Source organism: Piliocolobus tephrosceles, chromosome 13 (assembly GCF_002776525.5).
Source record: "Piliocolobus tephrosceles isolate RC106 chromosome 13, ASM277652v3, whole genome shotgun sequence".
In the NCBI taxonomy this organism is placed as follows: Eukaryota; Metazoa; Chordata; class Mammalia; order Primates; family Cercopithecidae; genus Piliocolobus; species Piliocolobus tephrosceles.
The window spans coordinates 111,720,961-111,738,140 of record NC_045446.1 but is presented as its reverse complement, the minus strand read 5'-3'; the positions used below and the strand labels follow the sequence as shown (position 1 = coordinate 111,738,140).

The 17,180-nt window shown below is 37.5% G+C and overlaps 1 long non-coding RNA gene across 2 annotated transcripts in view; it reads left to right on the top strand.

The window, feature by feature from the left end:
• Positions 1-17,180, top strand: part of LOC111540263 — a 72,091-nt gene that overhangs the window by 9,904 nt on the left and 45,007 nt on the right. Inside the window, exon 3 of one of the 2 annotated variants that reach the window (XR_004228417.1) lies at positions 636-3,267. The exons of the other annotated variant lie outside the window; for it this stretch is intronic. This is a non-coding gene — a long non-coding RNA (uncharacterized LOC111540263). Of the gene's footprint in view, positions 1-635; positions 3,268-17,180 lie in introns of those variants that run through there. 2 annotated transcript variants of the gene reach the window in all.

The following is a 17,180-nucleotide window of genomic DNA, read 5'->3' as shown; positions in this document are numbered from 1 at the left end:
CACTCCTTCCCTCCATCCTTCTTTTTTTGTTCTCCTTTCCCCCTTCCTCTTTCTTTCTTTCTTCTTTCTTTATCTTTCTTTTTTCTTTCTTTCTTTCATTCTTGTTTTTCCTTCTTCCCTCCCTCCCTCCTTCCCTCTCTCCCTCCCTTCCTTCCCTCTTTCTTTTTTTTTTTTTTCTTTCCATACCATGTTCTGTGCCAGGCACTGGGAATACAAAGACAAATACAAGGAATTGACAACATGTAACAATTCTAGTGACTTCATTCAGCCCTGCATTCCTAAGCAGTTATGTACTCACAGCTATCTTACTTTGTTTTCACTCCTTGGATTTATTTGAATGTGTCCTCAATGTCTTGTGTTCTTTTGTTCTTTCCCTATGTGTCCTATTTCAGCAAGTTCCCTGTTGGATAAACCTGAAGCTTTTCTTACACAGCATTTTCTCCCAGAGCCATTAGAGTGGTGTATCACACACACTCAGGCAATGCCATTGCTGACTGATTCTTTAGCAAGGGGAACAATGTAAAACAATGGCATTTTTCTAGTGAAAATGGTCCCCAAAGTATCCTTACATTTATTTATTATTATTAAAGAGTCAATGTGATAACTTTCTGTGACATGTTCTGTTATTTTTTTAGTTGTGTTGATGTTCCTTTCAGCTGGTCCTATAGTCCCCCTCCTCAGGAATGTCTCCCCAGTGCAAGGACAAAGACTGAAGAGACTGCTATATTGATGGACTCTCAAACCAACTATGAAGTTGAAACAAAGAAAGTGATCACCTGAAGACACCTCCTCTGCTAAGCAACACCCCCAAATTGTGCAGCTTCAGCCACTAGAACTCTCAGAACAAGAGACAATCTTTTCAAGAAACAGAAAAACTCAATAATGACATCTAGATTTTCATGAGACAAGAACTTTCCCTTCCTCGTGTGTATTCCTCTGTTTGTACTTAAATTCATGTGACATTCATTTTTTTCCTAGTATGAATATGCTTATTAATGCACTTGTTCCAAAATCCCAAATTGCACAAATGTGTTGATATTTTAAGAAACAAAATTAATCCTACAAGGAGAATGATTTTTAGCCACACACTGGGTTGGATCGTAAGAGTGACCTACAGAATAAAAAGTACTTTTAAAATAAAGTAGTCAGAGGCTATTCAAAAGATAAAATAATCATAGTACCACATTGGTCCACTTGACACTAAGCAATCGATCATTTTTTTTTTTTTAATTGAGAAAGCTAGATTCTGTCAGATAAAAAACACTGCTTCTAAAGAGTTTAAATCTAGTTAGAAAAGTTATAGAAACATTTGCAAAGATAAGTAACAGATAGGGTCAGTAGAGGGTAAGATCAAAAACAAACCCAAGCAAAAGATGAGTTCAGGGGAGTTTGCCATCAAGTTGGCGAAACGGGCTTATTTAGGGAAGAAAGTTCTAAAAGAGGAAAATATGAGATGAACCTTGAGTGATGTCAAAGATTTAGATAAATGGAAAGGAAGGAGGAAATGGAGTTCTTTAGGTGGATGTCATTGGAGGAGGAAATGAATATACACATCTTGTTGACTTAAACCCAGACATTCAGCAGCTCTCTATACATATCTGGAAAAGACTTTGCACTGTCACCTCCTGTCTCTCACCCCAGGTATTTCTTAGAATTATTATCATATTTCCCTTCCATTAAAGTAAGTAAGGGAGATTGGTGTCAATATGGAGAACTATGATTTTTTCCATTAACCTAATGATAATTGGTATTTATTGAATTCTGTTAAGCATTTTACATATTAACTCACTTAAGCCTTACAACAGCCTAGCAAAATAGGTTTTACTATTCCCATTTTATAGGCAAGAAAACTTGCCAAAGTGCCATATACAGGGCTCACATTCAGGATTGCAGTCGCAAAGCTCATGATCTAAAGTGCTAAGTTGCAATATTGTAATCAATGTCACAATTATTACCCCTTTTATATTCCTTGATATTTTTCCATGGCAAACAAATAGCTATTCCATTTAATAATCACCTAAAACTTTTCAGTCTTCTGGTTAAAATTACACGAGAGTGATAGAATGTATTTTCATGATAGAAATTTGAAAAAAAATGGGGAATGAAGTTTATCGGCATTTCAGACTTTTTTTTTTTTTTTTTTTTTTGCAAGACTTTGATGAGATTGTTCACTTTTGTCTCCATAAAATCCCAAATCCTTGAGAATAAAAAAGGGGGAGGTTTAAGTCACTTGTTGCAATGCCTTTTTAATAGAGGCAATAAATCTAAAGGCCATAAATTTAGAGTGACTTACAGAAGATCGAACTTTGGGGTGTGACAGAGTAAGGGATGGAAACCAGGCCCTCCAGTTCACTATCAGTAGCTCTTGCACTAGTCTGCCCTTCCTAAATTAAGTATGCACTTCAGTTTGATGAGTGGAAACAGTCTCTCTATAGGTAGTAACCAGGGAGCTTTGCTCCTAGTGGATTGCTTCTGTTCTGCACTGCTTTGGTTTCCCATCTCAATGTAAAAAATAGCTAGCAATGAAGTCCAGAAGTTGTCAGTGGTTCATCCCCAAAAGAATGCATAATGTCCAAAGTTTTATGTGTATAATGTCTTCAATGGTGTTTTTAAGTTATTTCAAATTCTTAGTTCGCCTACGTAAATCATATCTAATGAGCATCTTCTTAACCAACTTCATGCACAGTATATGTTTGTAAGTGCTTCTGCACAAATGTTTATACATGACTGTTTCCATAGTACTTATGTTTTTAAAAATATTCAGTCGTTTCCTATTATAATCCTCACGTATCCATGTAACTGATTCAAAAATACTTCAGCCATAAAAGCTAAAATTGAGCAAATCTCATTCTTCTTATTCATCCCCTTTGCATGTGACTGGCATTTAGTAATGATTAATAATGTGGTCAGCTGAATAACAGAGGTTCAAGACACAATTCTGTCTCAAAGGAGTCAGCTAAGCTGGGTCTACTTATGGACAAACATCTAAATGGGTGGAAGTGTCTGATATTTGACTATGGTAAATTTCCACTTAGCTTGCTAGCATTGTCAGACATAGATCTCCTCATGGCTCTGGCCGTCCTGTTTTCAGCATGATCATTGCTGGCCACATCTCGTACAGTTCTTACTAATGAGTTCATAAGTAAACAGGGTTTTTTTTTTTTTGTAAAGAGCAGCCAAGCATAAAGTGTGACTTTGTTGACATTTTACGTGACTTTGTCATATGTTCCTAACCCCCAATAAAAGCAATGTTGCATCAACTGTGAATTTGTGTTGATTTCTTGAAAAAGTATGCTCTTATAATTTATTTGTTTTCACTAGTGTATATCAAAGGTAGTTTCAGGATCCACAAGGAACAAGTCAGCTAATGTGATAGGAAAATTTAAATGTAGAGACAACTTCTAAAGGATCCCATGTTACCTTTAAATAAAAGGTACTGTCATCTACCAAGTCAAACATCAAGGTCTGGTCCTTTGTCTCTCCCATTTCCACCAGCCATGGTCAATCGCTCAGGTAATCTTTTGATTTTTTTCTCTTTCTCTTATTCAAATATGTCTACTTCTCTCCATCTATGCTGCTGCATTAAAGTACAACTCTCATTTCTCAGCTGGACTACATACCATGCCTCCAGTTTTCCTCTTCACACTGCCAAGGGGCAGCCAGGGAAATCTCTCCAAACCACAAATATGATTGTATTATTCCATGGCTTCAAACTCTTCACTGGCTTCCCACTGCCCTTGAGATATCGTGACACCTAAAACCCTTCATGCCCTGATCCTGGCTCCAATAGCCCTCTCTGGACTCATCAGCTCTTCAGCCGCTCTGTGATTCTGGGCTTGTGCCATCCACCTGCCTTTTCTTAATGTTCCCTCTATCTTCTGGGCTTTCTCACATACTTTAGCTTCTACCTAGTACTTTCTCCACTACACCTTCCAAACTCCATCGCTCGTCCTTTACATCCCATCCTAGAAGTCATTTTCTCTGGAAAGTTTTCACCCCAGCCTCTACCACCGCTAAGACTAGCTTCCCCACCTAGGTGCTTTCATGTCATTCTGAGCTTACCTCTTATTAGCACTTATCATCCAGTGTCGTGCTCATATTTGAACATGAGATTCTAGAACTGCACCATTCAACAAGGTAGCCACTCACCATATGTGGCTATTTCAATTTAAATTAATTAATATTAAGTAAAATTAAAAATTTAGTTCCTCAGTTGCATTGCTCACATCTCAAGTTCTCAACAGCCACATGCAACTGGTGGCCACTCTGTTGAACAGCACAGATATAGAACACGTCTATCACTGAGAAAGTTCTATTGGACAGTGCCGCTCTAGAAGATAAATGCTACGTTTTGCTTGTTATTTTATCCTCTAGACTTGCAGCCCTTTCTTAACTGGGGTTTGCTATGTGAACCACAGAGAACAAAGATATGACTTGAGTGATATTTTCTCAATTCTCCCAGGAATGATATATTAAAAATACAATTTTATATGCAAAGGAAGGAAAATAATTCATTATGTGTAAAGATGCTCAGAGCATTAGGGTTCAATTTTAGCATAAAACCCTGCTCAGGAAAGTCTACAATAGCCTACCACAATGCTTGGCATCAAAAGTACTTCATAAAAGTCTGATGAATGAATATCACATCTGGACACATAGAGACAGTTAGTTTTATTAATTTTCACCTAGATGTGTAGAGTCATGTAGGAGACATGTCTTTAGATTCCAAAGGGCCCCTTCTCTAGAGAATGTGATAGATAATTTTTTTTTTTCAATTTCGTCCTAAGGATAGGTGAATTGTATTGCAGCAAAAGATTACCTATTATTTCACTTTCATTTGATGTTTACACAGACCAAAAAAAAAAAAAAAAAAAAAAAAAAGAAGAGAATTGAGCTCTTATTAAGTGAATGAGATGAACATAAAAATGATTAAAGGAGGTAGCTGATTTGATACATCCTATATCTTTTAGGTATTGGCCAAAGTTTACTAAAAATATTAAGTATTTACTGAGCACCAACTATGTGCTGGGCACTTTGTTCAGTTTTGAGGATACAGGAAGGAACAAGATGGACACAATTCTCACACTCATAATAGATAACACTAATATGATTATTTCAGTTCCTTACTGCACTGTATCCAAAGCATGAGTTTTAAACCTTGACTGTACATTGTAACCACCTGGGGAGTTTTGAAAATGCTGATACCTATGTCAGATTCTGATTTAATTGGTGTGAATGTGGCCTGGGAATTGGAATTTTCTGAAGCTCCCCTGGAGATCGGAATGTGCAGCCAAAGTTGAGAACTATTGACTTATGGGAACATAATCTTAGACTCAGCTCAGAAAATCGAGAGTTTTTGAGCATATTAGAACGATAGCATATTAGAACGAAAACCATTTGTTTAACACATTTTTGTTTATTCCTCAGAATATAAACTGATACTTAACAGTTACTGAGTTGTCCAGGTCGAACAGCCAGGTCATGATTGAGGTAAGACCTGACCCCCAAGTTTCTGATTTTAACGCAACACTCTTCCTGCTACACTAAACTATCTCAGGGAAGTGGAAAATATAATTATCTTCAAGTCAAGACCAATATCCACTGTGGTCATAATTTTTAACAGCAAAATTGAATTTGGACCAATTTGAATCCCATAAACTCAAATAATTCTGCTAATTTGCTAATCAAATGTGAAAATGCAACTCCTTAAAAATATACATATATATATATATGTCCATAAAGAGGGTACAGGAGATGCTCATTTCCCCAGGAATCCTGAGCACATTTTTACAAATTCAAAAATCAATATACATACATTAAACTCCATTAGAAGGATATTTTGCCTTTAAACTTAAATTAATAGCAGAAATGGTAGTGGGAAGACAAAATTAAAAATTGCATTGTGCTCCCGTATTATCTTTCCCCACCCAACTTATTATATTACCTTCCATTCCATTTCATGTTTCACAGTACAGGTAAAATTGACAGTCTGTCCTGATGAGAAAAGTTGACATTAAAAAATAACCACTATAAAAAATAGTTACTTCTCATAGTTACCACCATGCACCACTTTTAGATTCTACTCATAGATCAAGAGAATCCCGGAACTCTGTCATCAAATCTGCTCTTCTTCATCCGTATAAAACCACATAGTGAAAATATGCCGTTCCATGTTTTAAAGGCATCGAAATAAAACTAACGTCCACATACTTCCTTCAAAATGCATTTCAGTGTTTGAGATTCTACACAGTTGGGAAATTCTTATTTCTATTCCAAATCCCTCACGCTGTAGTTTAATCCCATTTTCTCTTGTTCCCTGTGGAGAGAAAGAACAGCCGGCCTCCATTCTTTTAAACTCAATCCCTTCATGTCCTTAAAGACAACTACCTCCCAGCCTTCTCTTCTCTGGAACAAATAAGAACAGTTCCCATCAGGAAAACGTCTCTCTTGGATTGTGCATATTCACTGCCATATCACAGATATTCATGCTCATCACATAATGCTCATAACGAAAACAAGCCAAGGCCAAGAGCAAAAACAAGCAAATGTATCATTGTTTTCATGAATGAAGTTACAGAACCAATAATAGACACTGAATAAATAGTTGAAAGTGATGATCTTCCAATAATTGTGTGCCAAAATTATCATAATTTCTTTTACAAGTATTGGCAATGTGTTGCTTTTAGAGAGGTGAATTAAAAATTAAATGGTTAGGTTTCAATTTCCTTTATTCAAGTTCTCCCCATGCCCTGCAATGGAATATTCCATTCAGCATTCCACAGCAGGAACCACCATTGCTTTGACAAAAATAGATACAGTATTGGAACATTCAGTCAATGGAGTAATCCAATTGTCTGAACATTCTTTTCTGCTTTGTCATTTACATTTTAATAAATCCCAGAATATGTCAAGCTGTATCCAGTCGTACCAAGTGTAGCTAACCACATGCAGTTACCAGATGCAATGAGGGAATCATAACATGCAACTCCTACAATGAATCAACATTTGGTTTGTGTATATTTTTAGACTCCTACATTTTAAATAGGGATACTTTTAAAAATGAAAAATAGATATTTTGAAAAATCCGTTAGTATATTCAGCTTTTACAAAGGAAGCTGTGGGCAAAGGGTGCTCTATTTAATTGCTCTGGGAATTCTGGCATCTGCTAACCTCAAGGACAACACTATATATAGATAACAACAATGTGGAATGTCAAATTATTATCTTACCTATTTCTCTGCCAGTTTACTCTCAGGAGAATCAGACAAAAAATATATATACACACACATATATACATATCTATAATATACTTTATATATATAAATATATACATATATATGTGTATATATATATTTTTTAGACAGAGTCTCGCTCTGTCACCCAGGCTGGAGTGCAATGGCATGATCTCGGCTGACTGCAACCTCCACCTCCTAGGTTCAAGCGATTCTTCTGCCTCAGTCTCCCAAGTAGCTGGGACTACAGGCATGATCCACTGCACCCGGCCTCAATTTTTGTATTTTTAGTAGAGACGGGTTTTCACCATATTGACCAGGCTGGTCTCAAACTCCTGACCTCATGATCCACCCGCCTCAGCCTTCCAAAGTGCCAGGATTACAGGCATGAGCCACCGTGCCTGGCCAATAATCATATTTTAAAGACATTTGACATTTGACATTCCATGATGTCAAGACTTCAGGCAAACCTGTCCTAAAAGATGTGTGTGTGTGTGTGTGTGTGTGTGTGTGTGTGTGTGTGTGTGTTTATTAACCTATATACATAACTTAGTCTATGCATATATCAGCCACCAAGTTTTTTCAACACTTTGAGAAGTTTGTTATCCTGGCTTAAAAGAGCCTAGTGAATTTTTACAATGGGGTTAGAGCTGTAATGGTGATGAAATGAGCCTCAGCATGTTGGGTTGGGGATCCCTAAGTGGCAGGTACATGCTTAGAAAGGAGGGTTGTCCAAAGATGAAATTATTAAGACTAGTCTCTCCTAGTAAAAAATCACATGGGACATTACACTTGGCTCTGGTTATACCCTTTGTATGTACTTATCTAAGTCACCTAAGTTAGCCCATTAGATAAGTCCCATTTTAAGTTTTTCCTCTCAACCTTCTGATTATTACCCTTTAGGATAATGACTGCCGAAAGTCCCAGGTTATTTCCTGACATCAGGTAAATCTGATTAGGGTTAAATTGTGATATATTCAAGACTAAAAGGAACCACAAAAAAAATTTTTGTTTCTTTTTTTGCTGGTGCTTAGAGCAGTTTAAATGCTTGCCACAGGGATTGTGAGCAGTGCACCATGATTATTACAGTACTCAGCATTAGGTATTGTGTTGAGGAGGCTATATCATAACTTACCAATAGTGGGAGGGAGAAAATCAAAAGTGCAGTAGCATTGTAATACACAAGTGACATTGGCAGAATTTCTTGATTCCCAGAGTTTTTTCTTACTCTGCTTACAGTGTGATAACTGGCAGATTTAGTGGAAAAGTAGGAATGAGCCAATAGCACAATAATCACAATATCTAGAAAAGGACCTCTGCAACTTATTTTGAAGGCCTCTGGAAAAGGACCTCTGCAACTTCCCCATGCACTTAGAGTAACATCAACACTTGCTCTCATCAACTACTATCGTGATTGTAGACTATGGCTTATTCAACGAACTTGAATTAATAAACTAAGCCATCAGCATTAGGGAGAATTTGGGGAGAATGTTAGACAGTGAAGGTCAAGAGACACATGTTCAAAGTTTCATTTTCATGAATCAAAGGTGCTATGTTCTAGATCTAACTCTATTGATAATTATTTCCTTTACAATTTCTGTAGTAGAGTCAGCTCTTCAGTAGGAAGAGAAACAAGGTAGTTGACTTGTTCTTACTTTACAAAGATTTTGAATGTAAATATGGTATAGTGTTTTGAGAAGGTCTTTAGATTACACACCACTGGATTTTAAATACCCAGGTTAACAGAGAGGAGCAGGGTGCAGATGTTGTGAAAAATGAATATGGTCTTCAGAATGTGCCTTAGATGCTCACTTCAGTCAAATTCCCTTTTTGATTCCAGGTTCACAGACTTTCACTGATGAAGAAGCCACAAAGGCCATCTAGTCCAATTCTCATCTTTTGCTTGAATTTTCTGTTAGCTTATAATGGACCACATTCCTGATCAGCATTTCCTTCTTTGGACAACTCAGATCATTTGAATCCTCCCTCCTTTCCTTTCCTTTCCTTTTTCCTTTCCTTTCCTTTCCTTTTTCCTTTCCTTTCCTTTCCTCTCCTTTCCTTCTTTCCTTTCCTTTCCTTCTTTTTTTTTTTTTTTTTTTTTTTGACAGAGTCTTGTTTCGTCACCAGGCTGGAGTAGAGTGGCACGATCTTGGCTCACTGCAACCTCTGACTCTCTGGTTCAAGCGATTCTTTTGCTTCAGCCTCCTGAGTAGCTGGGATTACAGGCACATGCCACCATACCCAGCTAATTTTCTTTTTCTTTTTTTTTTTTTTTTCACTAGAGACGGGGTTTCACCATGTCGGCCAGGCTGGTCTCAAACTCCTGACCTCAGATAATCCACCTGCCTCGGCCTCCCAGTGTGCTGGGATTACAGGGGTAAGCCACTGTGCCTGCCGAATACTTTTTCTTTATATTGAATCACAAAGGCATTGTCTTTCATTGTTTCTTATTTTACCCTTAGGAGATATAGTGTAAGTCTATTAAGTCTAATCTCTCTTCTATTTGTCAGTCCTACAGATATGTAAAAGAAGAAATCATGTTCCGTCCAGAGTCATTTTTCTCTGAGCTGCACACCCTTAGCACTTACAGTCATTCCTCCCATGGCATTATTTCACATACCTTCGTCATTCTTGTGTGTCTCCACACTCAGTTGGTTTGGTTGCCTTGTTAAATGTGCTACTCTGAATTGAATGCTTTTTTCTAGATGTGGAGTGACAAATAGGAAGAAATGCGTGATGATCACCTTTAAAACTTTTTTCCTTAAGTACTGGATTTCCAGGAATAAAACTCCTATTAATCTTTTTAGCAACCATCTATCAGTATTGATTCAACTTATCTTACTATCTATGAAAACACTTAAGTCTTTTCTATACATGCTGCTGTCAAACTCTATTTCCCTCATCCTAAAATTCAGCTCATCATTCTATCTCTGAATATTTTTTTATCCTAAGATATCTGCTAAATTAGATGTTTTTTTCAGAGTCATCTTATTCAGATGTTTGACTCAAACTTACCGAAAAGAGATCATAAGAAGCTTAGTCGAGTCACATACTGAAGTTAGGATTCCAAATGTCATTCCCCAAAACTATTAGTCTAATAACTATAAAAGAAAGAAGTAAAGTTAGTCTAGAATGGTTAGTTTTGTTTGTTTGTTTTCATTGGCCTCATATTTACATGTTTTATTTTGTTTTGTCTTACAAACTACTGACGCTAGGAAGCCGCTATCTAGATAAATGATGCATAACCAGAGAAAGTTGATCTGGGATCAACATTTTGCTTCAGGTAATCAAGAAAGGCAACATTCTGTATGTGAATAATTGAGATTACTACAGTGCATACATTGATGTTTTAAATAACTGGATTTTTTCTTTCTTGCTGTCTTATTGGGTTGATATCCTTACTTGAAAGAGGAGATTTAGGGTAAGTAGAGTAGGAAATCTTTTGTCTGTACTGTTTATGGATATTAACATGTCTACATATCCTTAAAACTTACCTACCCCACAAAATAAAGTACAAATAAATGTGATTCAAAAATACATGTTTTTGGCTTCTCACTGTAGTAACAATCCTCTATATAAGGTGAGTATGATCTGGCACCTATTCGAGGGGCTTATCTACCAAAGTGCCTAAAGAAATGAATAGCAAGGAATTTCGACTCCATAAGAAATCTTAAAATGAATTGAAATTCATGAAAAAGCAGTTTCACAATCTGGCTCCAGAAGACAGAATTCTTAGCAAGGCTCCAATGTACTATGCTGTTGCGTGGTGATGTGTATTGGGTCATTGAAAGCACACTTTTCATTCCTGCCCTCACTCCTGTGCTGAGAGTTGGCAATTCTCTGTATTCCATTTGATTTTGCCTTTCCTTCTTTCCTTTTTCTCTATCTTTCCTTCTCTCATTGGTATTTCATCTTTCTTTTTTCACTGATTTTCTGAAAAGTCATGGTTCTTTTTTATGATTTTTTATTTTTTATTTTTTATTTTCATTTTTAATTGAGATGGAGTCTCGTCCTGTTGCCCAGGCTGGAGTGCAATGGCGCAATCTTGGCTCAATGCAACCTCTGCCTCCCGGGTTCAAGCGATTCTCCTGCCTCAGCCTCCTGAGCAGCTGTGATTACAGGGATCTGGCGCCATGACCAGCTAATTTTTTGTATCTTTAGTAGAGATGGGGTTTAACCATGTTACCTAGGCTGGTCTTGAACCCCTGACCTCATGATCTGCCCATCTCAGCCTCCCAAAGTGCTGGGATTACAGTCGTAAGCCACAGCGCACAGCCAATTATGGATTATTTAAGAGCCATTACTCCTTGAATTTGGTGTACATACATATTAGCTTTACTTCTGATGCTACTATTGTTCCCTTAAAACTTCATTTGAGTAAACCAATGTTAAAATTACATCTAAAGCTTCATGTAGGAAGTCATATGGATTCTGTACCCTCCTTAAAGAAAAGGAAGAAAGAAAGAAAAGATGAAAGGAAGAAAGGAGGGAAGGAAGGAAGGAAGGAAAGAAGGAAGAAAGGAAGGAAAGAAGGAGCCTTTTCTAGATGGTTTCTATGCTTTTTCCTTGAGTTACTTGCATACTTTCCTCTTTTGCTGTCTGGTTTATTTGACAGGGGAAAAGATTAAATACTTAAAAGCCGTCCCAACCCTTCTCTTCTGTTTCGATGAGTATCACTATTCACTTTCACTATTGTCCACAAGACCACTACTCATGTTCACCAAGTGGTTCTTCAACTAGACTGTGCATCAAAATCACCTTGGAGAGCTGGTAAACCACAGGTTGTCAGGTCTCCTCCAGAGTTACTGATCCAGCAGGTATGGGATAGAGGCCTGGGATTTATATTTTTTGTAAGTTTCTAGGGGTTGCTGCTGTTGTAGGTCCTGGGACCACACTTTGAGAAATATTGCTCTAATTCTAAACCATGATTTCATCCTTTCTCAACCATGTCTTCCATAGGATAAATAATCCCAGTTCTTTTTAACTTTTTTTAAAAATACCATCTATTTCTAGAACTCTTAACATCAGGGTAGCTTTTCTTTGAACTGTTTCTGAATCTATCCTTAGCTGGATGGCTAGAACTAGATACAGGGCTGTAGGTAATTCTGATGTAATAAAAATACAAACTCCTTATATTTTAGTGATTTCTCTCAAAGGGTTAGAGCAATATGTTTTTATCTATTTTATCTATTATTTAGTTTGTCTGCCTATTATTTAGTTTGTCTGTCATATGATATTATCTCATTTTGGTAAAGGAAATATTTGGGGTAGGAATATTGAGCAGGTACCATGAAGACATGCAGGACAACACTTGAACCCAGTTTTCCTGACTCCTGGTTCACAAGTCTGTCTGAATTTTTGGAGGATTTTTGTAAATTTTAAAATCCAAAGTCCAGTTCAGTTCATTGAATCAAGGTGAACTGCTTTGGCCTACTAATACACTGTTTAAAAGGGAGAAATTTGCTTGATTTTGAGTCCAAATTGTTATTGGCTGTGGCTGATTTAAATAATTCTCTTCAAACAATATGAAAAACTCGAAGTCTTTTACCCAGACTTTTATTTGTTCATTTTTATTTTATTTTATTTTATTTTTGAGGTGGAATCTCGTTCTGTCACCTAGGTTGGAATGCAATGGCGCGATTTCGGCTAACTGCAACCTCCGCCACCCAGGTTCAAGCTGTTCTCCTGTCTCAGCCTCCCGAATAGCTGGGTTTACAGACAAGAGCCACCACACCTTGCTAATTTTTGTATTTTTAGTAGAGATGGGGTTTCACCATGTCGGCCAGGCTCGCCTCGAATTCCTCACCTCAACTGATCCACCTGCCTCGGCCTCCCAAAGGGCTGGGATTACAGGCCTGAGCCACTGCGCCCACCCCTGGACCTTTATTTTTATCACCACGGGTAATGTCTTTACACTGAGATCCTACCTCTGGCTTTCAGTTTACTAAGCATATTAATGTGGGTGCAGTGTGTCTCAAAATTTTACCTCTTGTAGTAAAATAGCTTTCTGCTTCTACAAGTTGATTAGGACATTGTTTCATTGTTTCCAATCTTGCTATTCACAAGATAATTAGGAATTTCTACATTTATCATTTGCTTGATTTTATGTACATACTTCCACTTGCAAAAATGAGAAATAGAGATTAGAGGGAAAGAAGTTTCTCCACCTACCAATTTTATTATTTACAGGATCTCAAAGTCCTTTGGCTCCTTAAGCCCCACGGTCCCCTCTCTGCTTTTCTTACATCCTGTCTTGTCTTCCCATCATGACAAAATAGTGAGGAGCCTGACAGCTTATAAGGCCATAAAGTTGGATTAGATAGGTTTTTAAGGGTCTTATTGTTTGCCCCTAAACCATTATTGCAAAAGTGAAAGGCTCCGACTGTTCCACTGACACACAAATTGCCATCAGCAAGGTATTAGAAGGAATCTCATTTATTACCACCAAGGAAATAAATAACACCAATGGACTGAGTGTCTTTCATCCAAATTAGACTAACCAAATCAATTCAAATCATTAGAATACATTATATCCAATTAAATATAAATCTGCCTTGTAAATAGCCACTTACCTGCTTGCCCAGAGCAATGTAATGCTTTATGCTAAACTAACAGTTTAAGAAATTACAGAATTGACTCACAAAATATTTTAATGAGTTGTTACATATTTTTATACTTAACTCATTCAATAAACATTAATTTAGGACCTACTATGTCCTGGGAATACAAAGATGAATAATACATAATCCTTGTCGTCAAACAGCTTACCTCATTAGGGGAAACAGACATGTAAAAAAATGCTGACCCTTAGTAACATTTGGTCTCTGGAAAATTAATGGTGTGAATTTCTGCCTGATTCAAGCATCGGGGGACAGTGGGAAGATGAAAAGACTAGAGAAAATATCTAGAAGAAAGTAAAAGATGAAAATTTGAGAGAGATTGCATAAAGGATTACATCCAATGCCTTCTAGCGGACATGGAAATACAGGTTTAAGTTAAGTTGAACATAATGAAGAAGGTGTGCCTGTGTAGGAGTGGTGAACAATGTATTCCAAAATCAAATAGAAATGACTTTCTGATTACCAAGAAGGTTGAGTTACCTGTGATCCCATTCCATCTGTTCTCATGGATAATTATACCAAATATGCTAAAAACGTATTTGCAAGGGAATCACTAGCAATGGTGGAAACATTCACATTCTTTGACTTATGCTTCTATCCCCTAGATAGTCCATTTACTTAAGTAATAATATACTCTTTCCTTTATATATCAAGCTTTAACTCACCTACATTTAGGTGAAGACATATGTTAAAGACACAGAGGGAGTCACCCACACTTTCCTTAAATAATGGCCCTGTTCTCTTTAAACAATGGCATTTGGTGGGTGGCCAGCTGGACTTAGCCTGGACTATCTGAGATCACGGTACATAGTGAGGACAGACAAGTGTTTGTGGAGTAGAAACTAACTGATCTATATAAGGATTGAATTTACGACATCTTGAACGCCAAGTCCAAACCAGCTGATTATAGAATCATACTACGTAAGAAGATTATCTTCTTCATTTTAGGTTTTCAGCATCTTCTTTGAAAAGGCTCATTCCCCACTGAATCTCTTAATTGAGATTAAGTGCTGAGTTTGAGAACCCCCCACCATGGTGGGTCACCGGGGCTTTTTTAAGACATTTTAGAGAAAACAGATCTACAGTGAAGTATCAAGTTCACTGAATGTACAACCACGTTGACTCCAGAAATGAAATAACCTTAAAATCAATGCTGAGAAAAATATTATAAGTAGCTTTTGAACCCTAAAAGAAAGTCATATAAAAAAAAGTTACCTTCTTCCTGAGTCATTCATTTTTACCTTTTTAAAAAACTGTTCGTTTCCATTTTCAGCCCTAACTCACCATCCTGCATTGTCCAAGATGTTTTGCAATAATAATAGTTTTATTATTAGCTAATAACCATGAATTCACCTTTTTACCTGATTCTTAAGTTTATACGTTCTGCTCTAGATAATGTTTAAAATCCTGCTATCAGGTTTTGCATATTGGCATTTCTTCTGTGTGTGTGATCAGCTTTCAATCAGAGCATTGCTGAGCTCTCATTGGCCAATTTACTTATGGTCTGAATGCCAGTCAGTAATGCCCATTCACAAAAGCATGGGATGAGGCAATCATGCTTGCAGTGAGGAAGTCTCTCACGCTTTTTATTTTGTGTGTAGTTGATAATCACTTTTCTTGCATCTGGCTAAATGTCTGACCATGTGAAGTCCCATGAATACTAAAGAGCAAGTGCCCCAAATATGTGCACATTTTTATTGTATAATTGATGCAAGTGACTGCTCTGTGAATAAAATGTTTGCACATACAGTGACTTTGTGTTGGGCCAGGAGTTATTTACTGGGAGCCAACAGAGGCTCTTTATACAATTGAGGCCCTGGTTGACCCTCCCTTGTGAAGTTGGACAGAATTTTCTCCAGCATTCTCCCATGTGGTAGTGCTCTGCCTAACCCTTAGCTCTGTGCTATGTCTCTTCCCTTTAGGGTCTTGAGCTCAGCTCTCTGTACCTGTTAGAGAGTACCTGATAGAATAACGTTTCTCTAGCATATTATTTAATGAGGTGGGGTCCTCCCATGGGTATTAGGGCTTTAATAAAGGAACCTAGAAGACTGACAAGACTTCACTGCTCGGGGAAGGATTCTCCAATGATTGATTTTTTTTTTTTTTCTTTGACACCATGGCAAACTAGCAGGGGTGAAGGGAGGAACCCAGGCTAAATCACTCTTATTATATTTTTCAACACAATTTGTCTGGGAAGACTGTTAAGCAGACAAGCTTATCTTTTGTTTCTGCAGCTCTGCTTCCTACTTTGCTCCAGTAACCGGGACATTCTGTGGCTTTTGTTTCTGTCACTTGCCTTCAAGCCCAAAGCCACTGAAGTTTATTAGCAGATGTGACCAGAAACAGGATCTTGCTCCTGTGTCTCCATCATTGCTGTGCCAGCAGAGCTAGAGACATTCATTCCATCCACACAGGAGGACCAGAAAACATGCTACTTTTGAGGAACATACATGAGACCAAGGATACCAATCTGTATCCTAAAAGGTTCACGTGACAATAGAATCATTAATACAGTGTCTCAGAGTTCCAGATGCACCTTCTCCCTTTGCTTTTTAAATACTTAAGATTTTAATCACTGATTTAGAGCTTAGAGGTCATCTATACAACTCCACTTGCCTTCTCCTTCTCCAGTGCAACCTTCAGCCATCCCATTCGTTTTCCTAAGTTCAACTACACGTATGTTTACAAATAGATATCTGGCCCCAGCAAAAGATGCAGAGAGGCTAGTCCCAACCCCTGGCATTTAATTCCATCTAATGAAAGACCAACTTAGAATTTCCTTAACCAGTTTAGAATTTCCTTTTAGCCAAAATTCTTTCCTTAAATTCTAAATGCAGAAAGTTTAACTGCAAACCAAGATATGCTTCTCAGTTAAAGGTTTATGGGTTTTATCTGAGCTGCTCAGGACTGATATTGGTGGTATACTCACCATTTCCTCTGTTTTGCCTTGTCTTTAGTTTTTTTACTTCTTCAGGTTTATTATTTATTCATTGAGCTATTTCCTCCCCTCTCCCAGCCTTATCTCTGTCCTCCTTTATCATGTTCTTCTCTGGACCATCCTTCTTATTGTCTGCCTACTTTATTTTCCACACACACTGAAAATTATTGGCACAGATGCTAAACCACTTCCCACCTTCCCGGATCCCAGAAACATCTGATTGCAGAGTACAACACCTTTAATGGCCATTCTATTCAGTCCCCTGCAGTCAAGTCACTGCTCTGCCCATGAGCAACTGCTATCATCATTTCAAATCTGAATAGAAACATCAACTCCTCAAGAAAGCCTTCTTTGACCTCCTCCCAATTAGATCCTGTCCCTTTGTTTGTG